Source organism: Carassius gibelio, chromosome A3 (genome assembly GCF_023724105.1).
Source record: "Carassius gibelio isolate Cgi1373 ecotype wild population from Czech Republic chromosome A3, carGib1.2-hapl.c, whole genome shotgun sequence".
NCBI classification, from domain to species: Eukaryota; Metazoa; Chordata; class Actinopteri; order Cypriniformes; family Cyprinidae; genus Carassius; species Carassius gibelio.
Window position 1 is genome coordinate 8,155,328 of NC_068373.1, and position 25,157 is coordinate 8,180,484.

The 25,157-nt window shown below is 37.0% G+C and overlaps 1 protein-coding gene across 1 annotated transcript in view; it reads left to right on the forward strand.

Annotated features, from left to right (window-relative positions):
• The first annotated feature begins 1,793 nt into the window (after positions 1-1,793).
• Positions 1,794-25,157, forward strand: part of LOC127940446 (retinoic acid-induced protein 1-like) — a 54,650-nt gene continuing 31,286 nt past the window's right edge. Inside the window, exon 1 of the mRNA XM_052536139.1 lies at positions 1,794-1,946. The gene's annotated coding sequence lies outside the window, so the exon portion shown is untranslated. The remainder of the gene's footprint in view (positions 1,947-25,157) is intronic.

Here is a 25,157-nt window from a genome sequence, read left to right on the forward strand (position 1 = left end):
AGAATTAGTATGCATATAAAATATGGATTACATTTATTATACTTGTATGATGATTAACTTATTTATTAGTTCATTTATTTTATGTATTTTAGGAGGTTGTTTTACATACATTGAACTTCACTTGGGGAAAAATTATAATATAAGATTCTTTCAATGACATTTCAGTCTAGATACAAAATCTGCATGTAAAATGTCAGTCTGGTCAGAAGATGAATATATATATGCATTTGATTAACATGAGGATGAGAGACCTGATGGATTTCATTTGTCCATATTTACTGTGAATTTTTACAATAATTTTTTCATTAAAATGTTAACATTATTTGATTTTAAATGCAATGCCATCAAAAAAATGTTAAGTCAAATAAGAGCAGATTCTTTTCAAAGTATTTTGCGACTTCTTGTAGATAAAAAATCCACTTGTAAAATATCAGTCTGGTCTTGTGTCGTTCAAGGTCGCACAGTGGCGCATGTCTGGAGAGAAATGAAATCCCAAATCAATCGGATACTCTGCTGGGCTCTGACGGTAAACTTCAAGAGAGAAATACTGTCAGGAAGCCTCAGAGCACGACCAGAAATGAAGCAGTCTAGTCGTTTAATATAGAGCGGTTGTTTAATGTGAATGATGCACTCACGACAGAGAGGAATAAGAAATGACGGTTGTTGTGCAGTGATACTGAAGACTGCATTCTGGATTCTGATTTGATGGAGGTAAAGAGAGCATAAAGAGGGGGACTTGCAATTATAGGCAGGTTTTAGTATCCTCGGCTTATTTTTATTCATGGCACAATCTATGACCCCACACGTGCACACACTTCTTATCTTGTCAGTGAGGACACAGACACACACACTTTCATAGTCATAGTCACAGGCATGTTCCTCTGCATCATAAAAATCTCTCCAGCCTCCCCCCACAGCCTCTGTGTTTCTCCCCGGAGGAAAATAGCTCAGGAAATCTCACTTATGTATCTTTTATGTATCTATTTGCTACTTGTTATTGATAATCGGTTGCAGGTGACTTGGGGGAGGGACATTAGAGACCATCTGATTGGACGAAAATTTGCACATGCCTGTGAGTGCAGGATGAGTCACCGGCCTGGTTGTAGATGTAAAAAATGCTAAAGGTTAATTAAGTCCATGTTTAGGTGTACACAAGCATATAAATGACCACAAAACTCCCATTTCGGTTTCACGGGGTGTCCATTGGATCTCTACCCAATCTCAGGGCAGTCTAGGAAAAAAATAATTGCAAAATTCAAGAGATCTCATTTGTGATTTTTCTTTCCTGTGGATCTCTCCTCATCTGAGTGAACTCTTTCAACTCCTGCCTCATCCACACCGCACTTGCACTGTTGACTCACACACACACACACACACACACACACACACGCTTCAGCAGCGGCTCTGATGAGAGATCTCTAACCTGTGAGACACCCTTTGAAGCTGACATCTTTCCCCTCCATCTCTGTCCTCTCTCTCTCTCCCAGCTAGAGCAGGTGGTCTCCAATCGACCCCCCTCACAAATCAGCATTCACACATGCATTCTCTCCATCCATCTCTCACTGGCTTGCGGACGGGCTGCGAGCCCCCCTGAGCTAATTCCATTATACATTCCATCTGGAAGTAAGAGAGGACTGCCCTCTAATTGCTTTCTTATCCCCCTGAGCCCCCTTTCTCTCCTTTACGCTCCTTTCCTCTCCTCCAAACAGCACCCCCAACCCCGTACGGCCCACCCCCAGCCCCCGCCCTGCTCCGCTCCGCTCCGAACATGGCAGCAAAGGGAAGGTGGAAAGTGAAATAGACCGAGAGCGACTACACACGCAGGAGAGAGAGCGAGAGAGAGAGACGAGTCTGCCACTGACAGGGAATATCTGCCATTTTCCGCGTTGCAGGAGGCTGCAGCCCTGATCCAGAGGACCGGGATCCAGGCACAGGCACCGCCGCAGGTAGAGACCCATGTTACTCCACATTTAAGGGGCTTAATGTCAGTGCGAGGGGATGGATGGATGGATGGATGAGCGCTGGGGGAGCGGAGCGCTGCTGTGCGTCTCCACAGCTGCATGCATGGGGACAGGGGGGCGTGTTGGAGAACAGGATGCCCATGTGTTTGCCGTTGCGCTCCGAGCCTGATCTGAGATCAGTTTGCTCCCGTGCGAATCCCATTCCAAAAACTACAGCACTAGCAACAGATAATATATGAAAGGGTTATATTCTTTACACATTGTGTTCATGTCAACACTGTACTATAGTACAAGCTCATACACTCTTAGAATTCTATGGCGATGCCATAAAAGAACCATACTGAGTTTCAGTGAACCATGTTTCTGTAAAGTAAAGAACATTTTAATATTCTAAAGAATCTTTTTTTATTATTATTTTATGGAATGGAAAGGTTCCATTGATGTTAATGGTTCTTCGTAAAACAAAAAAAGAATGTTTATTTTTAAGAATTAATGAGTGTTTTACCAATAAGAAAGGCATTCAGTCTAGATGTGAATCATGCTCTGTATTTATGTATGGATATGCAGCTGCAATAGAGCAGAGCTATATTTAGACGCATCATGCATATTCAATATGTGTCTTATATAAAGACCTGTGTTTATGTGATACTATGAGGATGATTTTGCGATTGAGACGTTCTAGAATGTGCTGAACAGGGGCTGCATGTTGAGTCGAAATCAAGAGGAACTGAAAAACTCGGCATGCTCCTGTGTTTATGTTGACGACACTACATGCATATGCATATGATAGCCTGTGTTTATGAGATACTATGAGGACAATTTTGTGTTTGAGACATTCAGTAAAGCATAAAGGTCTGTTATAACATGCATTCAAGGGAATTCATACTTGTGTGTGTTATTTTGCATGCACCATGCCCTTGATCAAGAAAGCTCAGGGGTAAGGCAGCTCTAACCTATTAAACGCTGCACTGAGACTGCAGTGTCACAGCTGACTGATATTGATGCTCTGGACAGCCCCCCTCCGCAAAGAATCCATTTAGAGACGTGTGTGTGTGTGTGTGTGTGGAGGGAGTGTAGCTGACAGGCAGAGAGCGTTGTGTGTGTGAGTGTGTGTGTGTGTTGGTATGTGTGAGACGGACAGATACGGAGTGGAGAGAGAACAGAGGTCTATGAAGGAGGGGGAGAAAAATGGAGGGATGACATGAATATGTGAGTGAATTAGAGAGAAGGAGGAAAAATTGATACCAACATCTGTAATGGCATACTAGATGGAGAAAAAAGGTGGCAACTGCATTCCCAAGGTTAAGAGCGTCACTCTGCATGTAAAACAACCCAAGACATCAGCAGACAAGATCATGTGCCAAACACACACACACACACACACTTGCAGGGGGTGGGCGGTATGACCACAATCTTATATCACGCTATGAGTCATTTTATAACATGGTAGTGTAACAGTATTTTAATTATAAGAATTTGATGATAAATTTAATTATAAATTAAATATTTTTTTTTATATTATTAGTATTTGTCATAATTCATGATAATACAGATAAATATAGAATAATCACTGTCTACTTTTTGATAATATAGGAAATTACATAAAAAAAAAGATTAAGGTACTTATTGATTTCACATTTATTACTATTATTGTCATTGTTTTGTATTTGGATCTTGATGGATACAAACCAGCAAAATGCCAAAAAAATAATTAATCATAATTTTTACATTTGCATTGTTATTTTTGTATTTTTATTTTTGTATTTTTATTTTACTATTGAATTTTTTTTCCCAATAAACTATTCCCTAGATATTTAATATCTACTGAACCCTAAACAGGGCATGCAGGAAAAAAATAGTAGGCTAAATCATGTGCACGATTTTCTATTTCGTTCCCTCGATTTATAAATTGTGTGCACAATATACTAATTAGTTTCTTCTATTTGTTAAATTGTGCAGATGATTTATAAATCAAGAGAACAAAATAGTAAACCGTGCACATGATTTATAAATCAAGAGAATAAATTAATAAATTGTGCGCGAGATTTATAAATCGAGGGAACAAATTACTAAGCTGTGCGCATGTGCACAATTTATAAATCGAGGGAACAAAATAGTAAATTGTGTGCACGATTATAAATCGAGGGAACAAAATAGTAAATCGTGCACATTATTTATAAATCAAGAGAACAAATTGCGCATGATTTAGCAAATCGAGGGAATGAAATAGTAATCATGTGCACGTTTTAGTACATTGAGGGAACAAATTAGTAATTTGTGTGCACAATTTATTTATTTTTTCTTGCATGTCATGTGTAGGGCTCCATTAACATCTAAACAAGATATATTTAATTGAAAATTATTCAGAATTCAAAATATTCAGACAATCTTTTTACTATTTTTTTTTCTTACTCCAGTGACATTTACTTTCTTATTTTAAACACTTTCATATTTTCTTAGATTTATGCTTAAATAAGATTTTATAAATAATTACTAATATTAGTAGTAGCATTAGTAAAGTGCTAATATTAATAAGATAACAGATAAATACAAATAAATACATTTACCTTGTTTTAAGGATGCTTAGTACCCCCCCCCCCCCCCCCCCCCCCCAAAAAAAAGGCAATCATTACAAATAAAAAAAAAAATTAAGTACAATGCTATTTTTAGCTAATCCAGTGAATAAAATCCAGTAAATGTCTTTTTTCATCTCACTTCAATATTTCATATTTTTATTTAGAACTTGTTGACAGAAAGCAAAAGATCGGATTAAGTGAGTGAGTGAAGTGACATTCAGCCATTATCATAACTGAATTAAACATCTTGCACAAAAGTACAAACAGCATCACAAATAAACACAACCCACAAAACTAAAACTAGCATTATAATGACTTTGAATTCTGATCGGATGAGCCATATTGAAGCTGCTGCAAAATAGCTGATATAAACACATCAAGTTAATTCTATATTAATGCAGCCAGTTTTGATGTTGGTTGGCAAACCCCAGTTACTTCCCTTAATAACACACTTGTTTGGGACACGACTTAATCTCATCACTCTCATGTGTACTGAAAATAACCAAATGCAGTCCTGTCTACGCAAATACAACATTCAAGCAAAATATATAGTGGCTGACAAATGTCACCATTGCACAGTATATACCATAGTACCTCCCAGCTCTACATGGCGCTATACCGCATTTTGTGAGGACTATACTGAATGTAGCATGGAGACTGATGCAATCCCCTGAAACTGTCACACACCTGAGGGTCAGTCAGAGAACAACCATGAAAAACAGAACGAGAGAGAGAGAGAGAAAGGGAGATCGGAAACCATCGCCTCTTTCAAGAATAGAAGGTAATAGGACTGAAATTAGATAGAGGCAGGGGGAGGAGTAGATGGAGAGAGAGAGACAGACGGATATGAGGTGAAGAGAGGGGAAGACAGCACCCCTCCCCCTTCCGCTGTTTTCTAGGTGCGAGAGTCCTGAGCAACAATCTGGCACGGCTCAAAACAGATCTATAAGGTCAGGACGGGGCAGAGCGCGCAAGGGAGGAGGAGAGGAGAGGAGCGATGGAGGAATTATTTATCTCCAGATGCTGCTGTCTCTGCAGCACCAGGCTCAGCAGTCTTGCTCCTAAAGAGCGGAGAACAGGAAATGAATGGATGGAGAGAAGAAATAAATAAACAAACTCGACGTTCAGGGGTCACATATGTGACGCCGAAATGAATGGACACCACACAATGCACCAGGCTCAGGCGCATTAATGCGCAACCAAGGGTGGCCAAACAACCTGTGTTCAACGGATGTCATATTTACAGGCTAGATGTGTGTGATTTCTCACACAGTAATAGCTTCAAATGCTTACCAAAAATACTGTTTCCAAACTGGTTTCCATAGCCCCACCGCATCTGCTATTGGCCAAATTAAACAGACACTCCCGCCCTAAACTCAATATCGTAAAGTAAATATTGCTGTCAGGATGCTTAAACCACAATATTTTGCTTTTGGCCATCTCTGCATATGCTACGATAAAAGACAATATCTGCTGGAGGGTTTTGTTTTGAAAACCTGGCAACCATTCTCCATTCTCAGAAGAGTGCGGAGCTTCAAGAGCTCATGCTCGCAGGTACACCTTGCTTCCAAACGCAATTTTTAACTACCACATTCCTATTCATGATCATTCTGGTTGCGCGTGAAGGCAGCATTAGTGAAAACAGGCAGAGACAATGGTAGCTTTAGCAACATTAGCCTTTCAGAGAGCTATGTTGGCATAGTTTGAAACCGCTTATGTGTAGAGAGACTGTTTATGATTTTTTGGAATTATAAAAAAATGCGTGGGTGGATTTTTACCATTATAGGCTGGTTGTTTTCACACAGCTGTGTTCAAACACCTTGGAAAGTGTTTTGTTTTTTGTTTTTTTTTGTGCATTTTTTGCATTCTGTGGCACCTTTAAATTGTGATAATATTTCAGAACATTACAGTTTTTACTGTATTTTTGGTCAGATGCAGCCTTGGTGAGTGTAAGAGATTTATTTCAAAACAATTAAAAAATATATAATAATTATTCCAAACTTTCAAACATTAATGTACGCATATTTGTGAAACATATACAACTAAAAGAATAAAGCAACGGAGATATCAGTTAGATAACACTACTTACACTTTTTGACAAGGAAGCAACACATTGTGACACACCAAAACTGCTGTGCACCGCTTACAAGATTTTCTGTGACATATGATAAGATTTGTAAGGGTAATCAAAGCAAAAATGGTTAATAGAAAATTTGTTAAATTAAAAAACAAAAATTCCTGGAGGCTTTTCTGTGTAGGCTTGAGGTCTCTGTTTCTGAAGTGTGTATGTGTGTGTTTGTGTTTGTGTGTGGTTGTGCTTAATGAACTCATGGCCTGTTGTTTATGTGTGTGTGTGTGTTTACGCCCCTCTCCTCCACGTGTGTCTGGATATACACATCTGTGTGCATTTGGGAGCATGACGTATGGTGTTGGTGGTATAGCACAGTGAAATCGCTTGGATGTCATCCAGCTCGGAGGAAGGGCATCTAGCGTGTCTCCAAATAGATCCAGCCTTCATTTCCACTCCACAGCCGCTGTATTTACCAGTCCACTGGCCCAGAAAGCTAGTACACACACGCATGCGCACACCTCACACACACACATGCACCTCACGACTGAGAAACGATTCTTTAATGAAAGAGCGGTTCTTATGATTTCTTATTAAAGAGTAATGTTTCCAGTGCTAATACAATGGCTTAGCGGTTAGCACAACTGCTCTGAAACTGCAGCATTTATGTGGGGAATGCGTGTTCGATTGCAGTGAATGTTCTCCTTTTGTGTTCTTCTGACATTTGTGGGTGGTGCTCGCCTCCTGGCACAATGATAGGCCGCAGGTTCAAGCCCCCATAGAGACAGAGTGAAATCATTTCCATGTGATTTATTTGCGTCCCAATTCTGACTGTATGAGATCCATACCACGTCCCCTCAGGAGAGACCAGCTGCGCAGGCCAATTTACCTCCTAGCATCAGCACATCCTGGCCTGGAGTGCGACACTATCAAGGGCACCTACAGGTAGACGCTGGTGTGAGATTTTGGGTGGCGATGGTTGATCTCCGAGACTGGTTTCGGACGCCACGTGTGGGATTTTTAACGACTCTCAGGGGCCGACAACAGATGAAAGGGCGGTTTTAAGCCACACTGTTGCAGATTAATATTTTTCTTGCCGTGATCATAGCAGCAGAAAAAGCATTTGAAAAGTTCTGCAGCTTCAAACAGCCGTTTGAATTATATAACCGTCAGAAGGAGGGCGAGAGGGAGAGACAGCGCTTAGCCTAGCGTTAGCATCAAGGCCCTCGCTGTAATAAAGACCACACAACAAGGTGCTATAGTCAAAACGGGCTCTGCTTTTGAAAATGAACCAAAAACTAGTGCTTTCATAGCATTACAAAAGCTGACAAAGTTGAAAAAGCGTTGGTTTGATTTGAGAAGATCTCATAGCTTTTTTTGAATGTCTACTTGCTGCATCAAACAGCCTTCACCTATCGGGGGCAGCGTTCGTGTGTTGAGGAACATCATGCATGTGTGTGTGTGTGTGTGTGTGTGTGTTGGACGACAAAGACGATCTCTTCATCGCGTGACCCATGAGGAGTGACAGTGCAGTAAAGTTGGCCATGCAAACACACCTCCGTCTTGGATTTGGAAAATGCTGTTAAAGCTCTTGAATAGTGCAGAAGATATCATTTCTCTGTCCTCTTTTCATTGTACTTCAAACATCTTGTTCTTAATTGCAATAAAAATATCATTTAAACAATAAGTTTAGTTGAGAAGCAAAACATACTTGTTTTCAGAACGTGCATCTTGAATACAATTTAGTAATATTTATGCTTAAACCTGAAATGCTTCATTTATTAGATATCTCAATATATTTCTAAAACTATCATGTACTCCATTTTCTTTTTAACATTTTTACAATTTATTGATTTTATTTTATTGATTTACAATTTATTTAGTTTTCAAATTTATTGAGTAAATTCTAAAGCTGTGAAATCATTGAAATATGCCTTATGAATTGGGTAAATGTAAAAAAAAGTATACTGTAGTATACTGAGTATGCATGTAATAAACGACATTTAGTACTATGACCAATGACCGATAAAACTGATCTTACACACTGTAAAACCTGATGTAAAACACAAAATAACAATCAAGTTCAAAATGTTATCTTTTTTGCAGTTGTTCAGTTTGTCCAGCTTCTTGTTTTTAAAGATGAAGAAACGAATTATATATATGTATATATATATATATATATATATATATATATATATATATATATATATATATATATATATATATATATATATATATATATACAGTATTGTTCAAAATAATAGCAGTACAATGTGACTAACCAGAATAATCAAGGTTTTTCGTATATTTTTTTATTGCTACGTGGCAAACAAGTTACCAGTAGGTTCAGTAGATTCTCAGAAAACAAATGAGACCCAGCATTCATGATATGCACGCTCTTAAGGCTGTGCAATTGGGCAATTAGTTGAATTAGTTGAAAAGGGTGTGTTCAAAAAAATAGCAGTGTGGCATTCAATCACTGAGGTCATCAATTTTGTGAAGAAACAGGTGTGAATCAGGTGGCCCCTATTTAAGGATGAAGCCAACACTTGTTGAACATGCATTTGAAAGCTGAGGAAAATGGGTCGTTCAAGACATTGTTCAGAAGAACAGCGTACTTTGATTAAAAAGTTGATTAGAGAGGGGAAAACCTATAAAGAGGTGCAAAAAATGATAGGCTGTTCAGCTAAAATGATCTCCAATGCCTTAAAATGGAGAGCAAAACCAGAGAGACGTGGAAGAAAACGGAAGACAACCATCAAAATGGATAGAAGAATAACCAGAATGGCAAAGGCTCAGCCAATGATCACCTCCAGGATGATCAAAGACAGTCTGGAGTTACCTGTAAGTACTGTGACAGTTAGAAGACGTCTGTGTGAAGCTAATCTATTTTCAAGAATCCCCCGCAAAGTCCCTCTGTTAAAAAAAAGGCATGTGCAGAAGAGGTTACAATTTGCCAAAGAACACATCAACTGGCCTAAAGAGAAATGGAGGAACATTTTGTGGACTGATGAGAGTAAAATTGTTTTTTTTTGGGTCCAAGGGCCACAGGCAGTTTGTGAGACGACCCCCAAACTCTGAATTCAAGCCACAGTACACAGTGAAGACAGTGAAGCATGGAGGTGCAAGCATCATGATATGGGCATGTTTCTCCTACTATGGTGTTGGGCCTATTTATCGCATACCAGGGATCATGGATCAGTTTGCATATGTTAAAATACTTGAAGAGGTCATGTTGCCCTATGCTGAAGAGGACATGCCCTTGAAATGGTTGTTTCAACAAGACAATGACCCAAAACACACTAGTAAACGGGCAAAGTCTTGGTTCCAAACCAACAAAATTAATGTTATGGAGTGGCCAGGCCAATCTCCAGACCTTAATCCAATTGAGAACTTGTGGGGTGATATCAAAAATGCTGTTTCTGAAGCAAAACCAAGAAATGTGAATGAATTGTGGAATGTTGTTAAAGAATCATGGAGTGGAATAACAGCTGAGAGGTGCCACAAGTTGGTTGACTCCATGCCACACAGATGTCAAGCAGTTTTAAAAAACTGTGGTCATACAACTAAATATTAGTTTAGTGATTCACAGGATTGCTAAATCCCAGAAAAAAAAAAACGTTTGTACAAAATAGTTTTGAGTTTGTACAGTCAAAGGTAGACACTGCTATTTTTTTGAAAACACCCCTTTCAACTAATTGCCCAATTGCACAGCCTTAAGAGCGTGCATATCATGAATGCTGGGTCTTGTTTGTTTTCTGAGAATCTACTGAACCTACTGGTAACTTGTTTGCCACGTAGCAATAAAAAATATACTAAAAACCTTGATTATTCTGGTTAGTCACATTGTACTGCTATTATTTTGAACAATACTGTATATATATATATATATATATATATATATATATATATAATAAAATGTATTCGCCAATTCTTTTTATGAAAAAAAAAACCTTGAATGTTGTACAATTAACAGTATTCTATAGACATTTTTGGTATGTGAAGACTTTATTAAGGTATTACAGCGTTTTATTATTGTGGTATAAATTTTTTCAATAAAAAAACACTGATTCATTTATTATTTATTATTTTTTATCAGATGTTTTACTCCAAAACAAATATAAAAAATATTTAACCTACTGATCAATCAGACTGCTTGGACCCTGCAATGGATATGGAGGACCAAACCTACAGACAGGAAGGAAGGAAGGAAGGAAGGAAGAAAGAAAGAAATAAAAATAAAAAAAGAATTATTCACTGGAGCTCTGCAAGGACCACAGAAAAGTAAAAAGAAATAAATTATTAAATTAATAAATTATTTAATAAATCTGGAAATAAATACATGTGGGAATATAAAATAAATATGAAAAACAAATAAATGTATGAATAAATAAATATAAATATAAATATAAAATAAATACAGAAGCTATTACATACATGGAAAAAAAAGTTTTATCAAGTCATTTATTTCTTTATTTTTCTATTATTGTATTTACCTATCTATCTATCTATCTATCTATCTATCTATCTATCTATCTATCTATCTATATTTTTAAACTAATAAACTAAATTTAGGAAAAGAGTGAGAAAAAACCAACCCCTCTATAACCCTCCATGGCAACTCTACAGCTTTGGAAGAGGTGTCATGCCCATATTTTGGACCCCAGTGGCAGTTGTGCCTCACTTGCTGCCCTATGAGACATGACCAAAGGAAATAAAAAAAAAATAAACATGTCCAGGTTTTTAGAAAGAATAAAGGTTTCAAGCAGCATAGGGATCAAGCAACATGAGTAAATGATGACAGATTTCAGTCTAAGAAAGTAGTGTCATTTCTATGCATTTAAATGCACTTTTTGGCTTTTTAAGTGGCTTTTTATTACATTAATATTATTCTTTTTGCAAGTATATTGCTTTTTCTGATTCTTCATGATTGAAATGATTTCTAATGATTTCTAATGGGGAAAAAATATAATCTCTGACGGTTTAGCTTATTTGTCCTAATATCACATTGTGCAAGTAAACTGCATTTTAAATCTACTTTAACACACTTACAGTATGTACGCTTTAAAAAGGCCACTTTAATAATGTCAAATTATGTGTTACTTAATGTGATTTAATAATCGTTGTCGTGTTTCAAAGATGCGTACTTATTCTGATGTGTTGAATAACACTAAAATACATGTAATGTACTTGATTGTAATTTTAAATATTACAGTAAAATATATGTTAATTTATATTTTAAATAGATTTTTATATTTAAAAAGTAAATGCATTTTAAATATAGTAAATGACAACATTATTATAAATGTGTAATTACAATATGTGCAATTACATATGAACCACATACTTTATAAAGTGTACTGAAAAATCACTCTTATATTCCACTATTTTTCTTTAAACAAAATTTCAGCTATAATACCTTTACATTTAATTGTAAAGAACATCATTAAATGTATGAAAACATTACATTCAGTTCACACTGACATGTATTTTTTTTAAAGTATGTAAGTATGTTATGAAGTGTACTTATTCACAAGGAAACTCATTTCAAAGAAGACCTTCGGGAACATTGCACCACTGAATCATTCCCATTAATGATAAAAACATATATTTAGAAGGTAAATAAACTATTTTTTTTGTTTGTTTGTTTCACGCATATATATATATATATATATATATATATATATATATATATATATATATATATATATATATATATAGGTGTAACTTTAAAGTTTAGTCCACCCAAAACTGAAAATTTTGTCATTATTTACCCTTGTGTTGTTGCAAACTCGTAAATGTGAGTAACCAAAGCATTAGCCATTGACTTCCATAGCATTTTTCTTTCCTATACATCCATAGCATGGGGGTCAATGGCTACCAGCAACTGTTTGGTTACCAAAATTCTTCAAAATATGATTTTGTGTTCAAGAGAAGAGAGAAACTCTTGCCGGTTTGGAACAACATTTAAATGATTGAACTGTCCCTTTAATTATGAAAGTTTTTTTTTTTTTTTTTGGCTTTCAATTTGCATTCAAAATGCACTTAGCTGAAAAAAAAATCTGAGGGGGCACGAGGCTTCTGAACTTTGCTGTGTGTGAATACAGGCCCCCTGCCAGCCGAAAACAATGCCCTCGGCACTTTACCATCGGCAAAGACAATGGGCAAGCTGTGCCGGCGGCGCTGATAATGGCGCAGGCGTGCTGCCGGCACACACGCTACGTCAAAACAGAGTGAAAGAAAGAAAGAAAGAACAAGCGCCCACTGCAGATGAAGGGATGTCCAACACACTGCCTGTCTGTCTGTCTGGGTGATGAGTGTGTCTGCAGATGTGTGTGTAATTATGACTGTGTGTAGGCTGGAGTGCTTCCATCGCCTGGGAGGACCCATCAAAGCGGACGCCACCAAAGCTGGAGTGACAGAACAGACCCCTCCTCTACAGAAACACACACATGCACAGGCACGCTAGATGCTCTCGGCCGTCTGATGCTAACTAGCCACACTTCCATTATTAATGTCAGTCATTGTCCGGACACACTCCCGCTGCAGTTAGTCTGTCTGGACTCATCCGCTCACACACTAAGACATGCAAACAGAGCGTTTCATTTTCTGTCGGCCGTCTTAGCTTGTCTCTAGACTCCTAACACCTGCATCCTGCTACAGGCGATCAGGGTGTAGAGCACTGCACAAATGTGAGGTACTGTGCTTGAAAATAACATGCTACAGTACTACACATACTACTTCTGCAGTATGCATGAAGAGAGTTAACCTACTTAATTTACCAAAGTTTGTAGTATGCAAAAAAAAAGCACACTACTGCAATGCTTAGAATAGCATACTAACATACTACTTATGCTATTTCTGCAGTATGCATTATGCAAATTGTGCATGAAAGGAGTTTGTATGCATTGAATATCCAAATTACCTACTACATTTACCAAAATGTCTTGTATACTACAGTGTACACTGCCATTATGTTTAGAATAGCATGCTAAAATACCACTCTTTCTGCAGAATGCAGTATGCATATTGTGCATGAAGGGGGTTTGTATGCATTAAATACCAAAGTAACACTCTACAATTATCAAAATATCTAGTATACAACAGAACACATTGCTGCTATGTTTAGAAGAGCGTAGTAGCTTACTACTTACAGTAGTACACTATTTGTAGTATGCAGTATGTATGTACTGCATGAAGACAGTTTGTACACATGGAATACTAAAATACTGGAATACTGTGGATAGGGTTAGAATAGCATACTAACATACTACACTGGTCATGCAGTATGCAGTATGTATATTGTGCATGAATGAAGTTTGTATGCATGGAATACTAAAGTAGTCTAATATATTTACCTAGTAATTGTGTAGATAACAACACAGCACACTGCAGCCGTCTTGGAGTTACATACTAGCATACTACTGTTACCTTTGCATGTATGTGTGTATAATTTTCTTTATGCAAGGAATACTCAGATGACCTGCTAAATGTGCTGAAATGTGCACTATACAACAGAGATTCCTGTGTGAAATAATCTATCCCATAACGCAATACGTTCACCTTCCTTCCAGTGTGGTGAACAAAAAATAATTACAGACAGAATTTTTAACACATTTTTTAACCCAGTATATGGTGCCAAAATATATATTAACACAACATTTCTATATAATTCTTTTAATTTTTAAAATGATAATGTGAAGGCAGTAAAGTGCTACATGATGAGGTCATTCCTCATTATATTGTTTTTTGCAGTCTATTTTTTGTACCTACTGTTAAACCTACTATATTTAAAGATTAGTCATCACTAAATTAAACATGCAGCATGCAACAATAATAGCATTCTGCTGTTTGAAATGTTTAGTGTTGCATAATGCATACAGCATACTATTAAAAAACAGCAGTGTTCCAATACATACATATCCATAGACAAACCAGACGAAGTGGCATCTCTCTTTCTCTCTCTCTCTCTCACACACACACACACACACACACACACACCTTTGTACTGGACAGATGAGAGTGTGCCATAGTCTGTGTGTGTTTACATGAGAGACATGCACGTCTGAAGACATTAATCCTCTCACTGTTTTCGTATGCATGGTTTATAAGTGCATGCACACACACTCCGAATAGCTGTATGTATCATGGACACACACACACACCGCAGCACTACAGACAGATGTAGAGGCAGGGGGGGGGGGGGCAGAGCAATCGGACGGATGGATGCGTGTGTGTGTGTGTGTGTGCGGTGGAGAGGTGTGATGAGAGAGAGGTGAGTCGGGCTAAATGAAGTGTGTGTGAGTGTAGATCTCTAATGGGAGAGGGAGGCAGACAGATGGGGGGTCTAAATGATTAGTGTGTGTGTGTGTGTGTGTGTGTGTGTGTGTGTGTGTGTGTGTGTGGAGAGAGGCAGACAGCATTACCATGGCTTCTGTGAGTCATACTGAAGCTGTGCAAATCAATTCAACACTAATCCACACAAACATCATGATCATCGCACACACACGCTGTTCAAATAAAGGGTCAGCTTTTATTTTTATATTAGTGTTCATTTTAGGTTCATGTTATTATTTTTGTTACGAGGTTTAGTCATCTTTTATTAATATTTGCTATTATTTGTATTTTAGTTTTAGTCATTTCATTACTTCAACTTAATCTTATGTCAGTAAGTTGCCAGGGCAACATTTCTTATTTATTTAAAACCCTGCTTTTTATTAAAAGCTATGTAAGTTGCAGATGTTCTTCAGGTCAGCGTCTTGCTTTCTTTGGAGCACCAGAGAATAAAAAGCTCTTTGTAAAATCATCTTTGGTTTTATGAGAGACCGCACAGCAAACAAAAAGTTTAAAATACCTTATCATCTACAAAATAATGCCCTAGCAACCAGCCTAGCTGACTAGCACATCGAACACCTTGGCAACCACATAACAACCAGCCACAACATCATGATACTGCATCAGCTTCTACACACTCACAGTACTACATCTTTATAACATTAAAACATAGTTGCTAAAATGTTCAATCAAACATAATTAGAATACATTTATTATTATTATATAAATTGATATTTTTGGTGGCATTTCTTAACAATACTGTTCAAAAGTTTGGGGTCAGTAAGTGTTTTCTTAAAGAAATTATTATTTTTATTCTGAAAGGATGCGATAAATGTATTAGAAGTGACAGTAATTTATGTTACAAAAATGTCATATTTATATATCAAATAAATGCTGAAATTGTATTTTTCTATTTGTCAAATAATCCTGAAAAAAAAATATATTAAGGTTGCCAAAAAAAATAAATAAAAAGAATATGATGCAGTACATCTGTTCTCGATATGAATAATAATAAGAAATGTTTTTTGAGCAGTAAATCAGTATATTAGACCATTCAGATTTAACATCAATGGAATAAATCACACTTTACAGTATATTCAAATAGAAAATTCATTTAAATGATAATACTTTTTCACAATATTAACATTTTTACTGTATTTTTAATCAAGTAAATGCAGCCTTGATGAGCAAAAGAGACTATTTTTAATCTCGCAGACCCCAGACATTTCAATAGTATAACAGAAGTACCTGCTCCAGAAAGCATTGGGGTGTGTGGGTTGTATGATGTCTCTTGGTTTTATTTGGCGTTTCTGCACACAGGCACAGTCTGACGCTTGCTCAGCGGCCTACAGCGCGGTCAACGTGAGCCCGGCAGCCTCCGAGCAATTTAAAGAGAAAGAAGGAGAGTCTTTGAGAAAGTGGATCTGTCAGGTGTGTGTGTGTGTGTGTGTGTGTGTGTGTGTGTGTGTGTGTGTGTGTGTGTGTGTGTGTGTGATGGAAAGGGAGGTAGCTGCACACACTAATACAGCAGAAAACAGCACCTCTGCCTTCCCTCCACGTCTGTCTATTTTAAAACCACACATCTTCCCTTTCACCCTCTGCGTCTGCCTCTCTCTCTCTCTCTCTCTCTCTCTCTCTCTTCACTTTCTATTTGACCCTTTTGTTTCCGTCTCCCCTTTCTCTTTCTTCATCTCATCTTCCCTATTTCTATCTATTTTTGCGATAACAATTTCTCTCACGTTCCCCGCCTCTCTCTCTCTGGTGCTCTCTCTGTGACCCTGTCTCACTCTCTTCCGCTCTCGTTCTCTCATCTAGCTGCCAATTTGAACACTAAGCATCTCTCATGTGCATGCACCCCATGCACCCTCCCTCTCTCTGATTCATCCCTCTCTTCCTCTATCTCCCCGTTCTAAATGTAGCTCTGAAACCCTATCAGCCCAATACGGCACGATCATGTCTTCTGTGTGATGCTGAGAAGCACACGCCGGTCAGAGAAGAGGTGGCTGATGGGAATAGAGGCTCGCCGCAGCTTTAACACAAAGCGGCTGATTTCAGGGCAGATGTAAATAACAAAATCCAGATATTTTCTGGATAAATAACATGGAAACAGTACCTTTTCATGATCAGTTCATATAGTATCATGTGAATCAATGAATAGGTATTATTAAAAAAAAAAAGATCAGAAATATATTTTATGCTTTACAGATAAAGAAATATACCTATACAGGTTTGGTTTGGAGTGACATGAGGATGGATACATGATTTAGATTTTTTTATACCTTAAATAACAACAAGCAGAAACTTTCTTTGCAAATAATGTGAAACCGGAGCCGTATTGATAATATTTAGAATTAGCTTTCATGTTTTTCATTTTTATTTATTTTTTTAAAAAAATTACTTTAGTTTTAGCTATTATTTAGTTATTTTAAAATTGATTTCAGTTAAGACAACAGGGTATTTTCATTTTGATGAAACAAACGTTCAACAAAATCTTGTTTATGAAAAATGTGGAACCAGAAAAGTGTTATTTTTTTATATTATTATTGTTTTTTATTAATATTTTGAATAAACTATTCATATTTTCATTTTTAAATTTTTTTTAATTTTTTCTTTTGACATTTTTATAATTTTTTCTATTTCTATTTAACCTTATTTTTATTTAGTAATAGTTTTAGTCAATGTAATACTTTATAACCTAATCTTATTTCATTTGTCGAGACGACCGTTCTAATTATGCCTATAAACTTTTTAAAACTGACAGTTTTCATCTAATTTTCATTTTTATTTCAGCAATATTTCAACTACCGAAACACGTTTTAATAGTTTTAGTTTTAGCTAACCAGATCCAGTATTATTATCAGCATAACATAGCAATTTACAGCATATACATAGTACCATATAGGCGTAGTTAGTCTAATGTAGTATCAAAAAGAATATTATAGATAGTATAGTATTTAGTAAATACAGCAGAGGATGGGTTATCGGTTGACTTTAATATGTTAACAAAAACCCTTCAGAATACTGAGTGTGTGTGAGACAGAAAGACGGCTCAATCTCATTGCTCTCATCAGGATTTCCTGCTTCGTTTTACTCTAACTTTGTCTTAAATTATGTCACTTAAGAGCAGAAGTGTTCTTTTACAGCGAACTGAAATTAAAATACGCCTCCACACACACCACTCTCATCAGCTAAAAGCAGCCCAAAACAAAAGGAGAGTGTGGTTTTCCAGGTCTCTCTCCGTCCGTTAGCGTCTGTAGCCAGCTGTGTCTCGTGGCCATTAGCGTTCTGAGCCAAGCCTGATCCCCACCTCCACTCATTCCCTCCATGATTTCTATCCGTCCATCCTCCCACTTTGATCAATCCAGCCTCCGTGCCGCTGAGAGGCCAATGTCACAACATCCTTCACTGCTTCTCTTCGAGCTCGCCACAGAATTAGGAACAATCACTCCGCACGCACTGTTCTCTCTCTCGAGGATGGCATGAGACGTGTGTTGTTTGCAGAAAGTGTAAAATATCTGTATGATCGGGTGTTCATGGTACGACTCGTGAATTTATTGTATCTTCCATGAACGTTTTATAACTGAGAAAGGTACTGTTGTACGTGAGCATGAACACTTTAAGTCTGTGACATACAGTGTGTGAAATAGCATGCTGTAAATAGCTTCAGACAAAAGTATCTTGATCACATTTGTGTGATGCAGTATGTGTAGATATGAGATCCGCACATGCTGTGTGTGTGTGTGTGTGTGTGTGTGTGTGTGTTTGTGTGTGTGTGACAGACTAGACTAGTTTCACAGTTGGTCTATATAGTGAGGTTGTATCCTATACACCACCAGAGTTGCTGTTTTTAACCGGTTTGGGATTTTGAAACCGTTTTGCGCTGTGTGCTTTTATCTTAACACTTTTAACCTTACTATTTATTATTCTCTCAGGTTAGGTGAAGTAAGTTGAGTCTGGCCTAGGTTCGAAGCGTTTCCAATTACTTACAACTTAAGTAAAGCACTATACATCAAAACCTTGGTAGGCAGTTTTAGTAATCAATTACATTTCTTCGAACTGGTTACGTTTCTTTTTATAATAAACAAAAATGATCAAGGCAAATAATACTCAACGACTGAAGTATAAAATAGAGTGATCACATTTTCAATCAAAGCTCGCTCCTCTTTAGGTAGCACACACATAACTAACAGTTATTGTACGACTCTGACATTATAGTATTGGTTTTAAAAGGTAGATTTAGGTATAGATTAGATAATGCATAATACACAAATGGGACAACGATATGGTCAGATTTTCAATTACACTACTTTATGAATTACCTTTTGTTCTCTTGTTTCTCTGCATTACTGATTTAAACATGGTAACATAGCATGCACACTAGCAAAGCAAGCTAACTAACGTTACTGTTCAATTTTTGGGGGGTTTACACATTTTTCAAGTCTCTTCTGCTCATCAAGGCTGGATTTATTTGATCAAAACACAGTAAAAATCAGTAATATTTTGAAATATTATTCATACTTCAAATAACCTTTTCTCGATCAGAATACATTTTAAAGTGTATTTTATTAACATTATTAAGTGTCAGCTTCATTCCTCCAGTCTTCAGTGTCACATGATCCTTCAGAAATCATTCTGATATGCTGGCTTGATTTATTATTTGTTGAATAAATATGAACAGCATAGATTTGAAATAGGAGTCTTTTATAATATTATAAATGCATTTACCTTTCACTTTATGTGTGTGTATTAAACGTGTGTATTAATTTCCTTTCAAAAAGAGAAGAAGAAAAAACTTTCCGAGCCCAAACTTTAGAATGGTAGTGCATGAACAGTAATTTATCCATTTTTATTCTTTATATATTTTTATTCTAGTACATCCTTTCCATTCAAACATTTCAGATCTGAAATGGGTTACAAACATTGTCCAAAAGGTCAGTTACAGGTTGCTTTTGTTAAATAAGTTCTTGTGAGAGTGTATAAGTGTGATAATGCGTCCAGCTTGAGTACGAGTGCAGCTGAAGATGACCTGTTTTAGTTGACTCCCATCTCTCTCCCATATCTCTCACAATCTAAAGGTGTTGTCACTTGTACTTCTAGCGGCAGATTGCATCCCAAGTGTGAACCATGTGGTTTGCGGCTTCATGCTCATCTTCACTTTTCATCTTGACCTGTTCGCCTGCTTTCCTTGAATAGAGAGAAATAGAGAAAAGGGATGGGCAGCGCATATGAGTCGCATTACATCACTTACATCTGTACAATGATCTAATCTCTGTCTGTTTCTTCCTCTCTCTCTCTCCTCCACCCCATTGATTAAATCGCTCCATTTTCCTGGCACCTTTAAATATGGATATGAGGTAAAGAGGTGGACCGCTGCGGATGGAGCCAAGACTGAGAAAGAGAGAGGATGAGTGAGATTGGGAAAAGGTGGAGGGTTTGTTGTTGTGCATGCATGCATCAGACGCAGGCATGTGTCTAACATAGGAAAATACACTTCCCTGCTTCTGTGAAACCGGGTGAGTCGGGATGACATCACTTTCCTCACAGCCGAGAGGAAGAGTGAGACAGAAAATCACTTTAAGTACGTCTCCTCGCTCCTCACATCAGTAATGGAGGTGCTCTTTGTGACAGGATTCTGGCTTCTTTACGCAGTCCCTTCTCAATATCCGTCGCTGACAGAGCCAAGGTCACTGTCGAAATGTGTCTGTCTCACACACTTTCATTGTAGAGTTTAGAGTCCTCAGCCTCAGATGGCACGCCCTAGGACACTTTTTGGACTTCAGACGGGGCGTATGATGCACATTACATATAAATCACAATTAAATGCACTTTTACATGTGTTCCAGAAGACAAAGGCTTGTTTCCATGGTACCAATCTGCTAAATGCTTTTCTGAGGAAGAACTAAACACTGGATTTTAGAAAATTTGTGACGCTCTTGAAGTCAGATTTTTAAAAGACGTTTATCATTGAAAGCCGATATCTTTGTGCACACCTATTCAGCTTGTTACTTATGTCCAACAAATGTACTTACCCCAATGTGTCACGTAAAGATCAGACTAACTGTGGTCCTGTCTCTTCCTGTCTCTAAGTGTGCGTGGTTCTTGGCTAGAATAAGTTAAAAAAGAGAACCTGACTTAATTCAAATGATTGTCTGTGCATCTGAAAAAGGTCTTTTGACACTTGGGAAAATAAAATGCACTTAATTTAAGTAAATGTACAGTGATTAAAATCTTTAAAATATATTTTAAGAACGGTACTTGCAATTAATTGTACTTAAAAAGAGTACACTGTTTTAACACACTTAAGTAGACTTTTAAGTGGACTTTGTAATAATCTTAAATTCACAGTTTTACTTTAAAGTACATTTTGAATCATTTTGTTTGAATCTTTTTTCATTCTTTATAAAATACATCTATTTGGTGTGTTGACTAGCACACGGAATGTAACTACATGTAAAGTACTAATTTTAATATATTTTAATATATTATAATGAATCATGTTATATTTTTAACTGTACTTTGTTATTCTGTATTACATTTAAATGTACAGTATGGGATTTTTGGCCACCAGGGGTAACTCAATCAAAATAATAACATAAGACGTACTTTGATGACGTCGGGAAAGAGCGTGGGCTCATGGGAGTTGTTGTTCATTGGAACACGCGCTCTGTCGCTCCCTATCATTCCTCACTCATTCTAACTTAGTATTTTGACAATCACGTCTTTTCGAACAGAGAGATATATGAATTATGAGACCCCTATCAAATCAATATTCCATGTAGCTAGTAGTAATATATGTTAAAAAAACACGGTCGCCTTTCGTTAATAATTATAATTACGTTTATATACTATGATATCGAACAAGATGCAGTGAACTGCATTTGAAGCTACTTTATCCAACTAGATGTAGAACAAATGTAGATTTACATGAGAGCTAGTCCGTCTGCGTTTTACACAAGACATCATCGTTTCACAAAATATACGGATAGATACAGTTAGCTGAAAGGATGCATACCTGTTTATCAGAATGCAAGCGAGTTCGGCATCTCTCTGTAGTTTCAGCTTGTCACGAAGCTCTCTCTATCTTGGAAATGCAACTCCAATATTTACCCGTGTCTTGTTGCTTGTCTTGTCCCAAAACCATCTCGGGTCATTTATTTCACCCGCACGTTTGCGCTTCACAGAACGTGCAGGCAAAGCATAATCATGATCCATAAATAAGTTATTGATTGAGGTTTAAATACGAATATAAACAATATAAATATAAAATATAATAGTCTCGATCAAGGCTACTACTACTTTTTCTTCTTCGTCTCGTCTTTGCTTCTGTTCACCTTTGTATTTGGCGGTTCCGCAGGAAGTTAGATAAACTAGAGGGGTCAAAGTTTATATGACGCCATAGACGGGCGACAAAACAGAAATAAAGAAACGTGCCGTGTCTTCTAATTAAACTATCATTTTCTCTGGATTTGAAAGTTCGTAGAAACTGTCGGGATAATGTAAGTACACAACTAAAAAATATATCTAACATAGATATAGTGATTTCTGCTATTTTTAAAGCAGAAAAATTACATATTGCGCCTTTAAACTTATATTGTAACTCAATTGAAACTTCATTAGAAGTGTGCAGGTACAAATATATTTAAATACATGATTCAATGGAAATGACACACAATTTATTTTAGTTCAGCAGTACACTTAAACCATGTTTTAAAGACAACAGAATTAAATTACATATAAAGATGAACTAAAGTCCCACTCATCCCAAAGAATCATTCTTAATTGGATTTAATGTAAATCTTTGTAAATAAATTGTAAATAACTTACATTTAATTATCTGAAAACATTACATTCAGTTCACATTTAAGTAAATTCCTTACAATACATAATTTCCATAATAAGCAATCTTTAAAAAAAAAGAGAAAAAAAAACTTCTATGCTTCTTTTTCACAACCTGATGAGCGTCTCCTTTAAATGCTGTCTTGTTTCCACATTTATATCCGGATTCTAATAGTGTTTACGTTTATTTAACCTAACCTTTTTCTCGGGAGAAAGGTCACACGTTAGATTTAGTATTCATGAGGTGATGCATTGCGTCAGTGGGAGACGACAGTGTGATTATGGCGCTGATATGAGGCTTATTAGTGGGAGTGTTTGTGTTTAAACTGCCTCCTCCTCTGCTGGAGCAAAATGTAATTACTGCAACTCTACTGCACTGCACTCCCAAAGACCTCACACACACACACACACACTTGCCAATGCATGTCTATATGTGTGGTTCTGTTTTAGACATTGTCAACATGACACCAGCCAGCATACATCAATAAACACCCCTTTCTCTGGATCAATTCTCAAAACTGAAAACAGAAGAGAAAAAACAAAACAATGCTTGTCCTGCTTTTTATGACGTCATACAGGGCCATGCTCGAAACTTATGTGAATCCTGAAGGAGTGTATCACATAACATCCAACTCATTTTTTGTAACTTTGGTCTTGTTTTGCAATGCATCTCTTCAACAGTGTACATAAGCCAGAATGCATGAAATAGCATTAGACCTCTCCTTTAAAAAGTAATAAATTACAACTCAATTGCAAGTTCTTAATTAGAAATATATTTAGAAATTAAATAACCTGGCATTGTAATAAGTCAGTGCATTCAGCAGTACATATAACCAATTAAATTAAAAAACAATAATCCTGTTTAGTCGGTCAAAAAGCACTCTCGAGCTGAACTAATTGCATTTATACTACATTTACACTATCATAGTATATTTAATTTAATTGTAAATAACTTGCAATTAAGTGTAGAGAAACATTACATTAATTGAAAGGATGTTTCCATAATAAATATCTTTCTTAAAGTATACTTCTTTTTCACAAGGTATCAGCCTTTTGAGACGTGCAACACCCTGCTGTGGAGATCTGAATGAGAATTGGTCAGGGAAATGCTGGCTAATAATGCTAACTTAGCGTTTAGCGTGTTAATGAGGCTAGCCTTGCCATAGGGCTCGCAGAGGAGGCTCAGAATATATCCTTAGTCATAAGAGCAATGTGCCAGCTTATTGACTTCTGCCTGGTCCAGCCTGCCTCAGAGCTGCGGTGGAGGTCTGCTTTATTGCTGTTCACCCCTCCTTCCCCTCTTTCAGATATTACACAGAGAGAGAGAGAGAGAGAGAGAGATCACAGGGGAGATGTGGCTGCGCTGCATGGATGGATGGACAGATGCATTGATAAGCACCAGCACTGAATGTCCAATCACTTCTCTCTCCCTCTATTGAGTTTCCTCTCATCTCAGTGGTCTCGGTCCCCTTACCTCATTCGTCCTTGTACACAGCATTAAAAGAAACTGAACATTTTGTGAGACGCGATTAATTGTGATGACTTATTTGAAGCTCTGATATTTTCTGTTGAATAGCTTTGACAAAATCAGTCAGCGAACTAAACCAGCTAAGACAAACCATCCTCCTTAAAAACATAGCTAATATATTGACAACTATGGTTTCATGAAGAACCTTTAACATCCAGCATTCAACATATTAAACTAAAAAATAATGAGTAAGAAAAATTTACTTAAGTCAAAGTACACTGCAAAAAGTGATAGGTTACCCTAAAAATGATATTAACAACTGGTTTTATTCAAGTCAAAAATACTACTTGACATCGCTGAACCCTATATACATTTATTTATAGTTATATGATTTATTATATGTTAAATGAGATTAAAGCTCTTTAAAATAGCCTAACAATTGCAGGTTAGCATTTATTTATAGAGTCGTTTCTCAAAAAATAAGTCACATTAGGGTCTCACGTAAATAGTTTTGAAGGCGGTTTCGATATTTGTGCTGGAAAACGAGACAGAACTACTTATAGAGACAATGAGTTTTGGAGGGTATTGGCCATTCCACTTTGCCCCTCTCTGTTCGCTCTCAGGTTTCACGAGGTCTGAGCGCTCTCTAATGTCTTCGTGTCTATTAGAAGCTATAGGTCGAGGAATCACACTGGCAGCTCTTTTGCTTTCGTGCACCGGACCCAAACTGCCTCCATTTTGGAGGCGAGGACGTGGCAGGAGAGAATTAGAGGTTGTTTTGAATGTGGTGGTGGTGGTGATGATGTTCAGGTCTGGACTTATTAAGCACTCGGCTGCATTAGGCGTCTATTGAGAAGGTGTTTTCCATTGGGACTCAGATGTTTACCGTCACACCTTGGGTCTGTTTTGTTTAG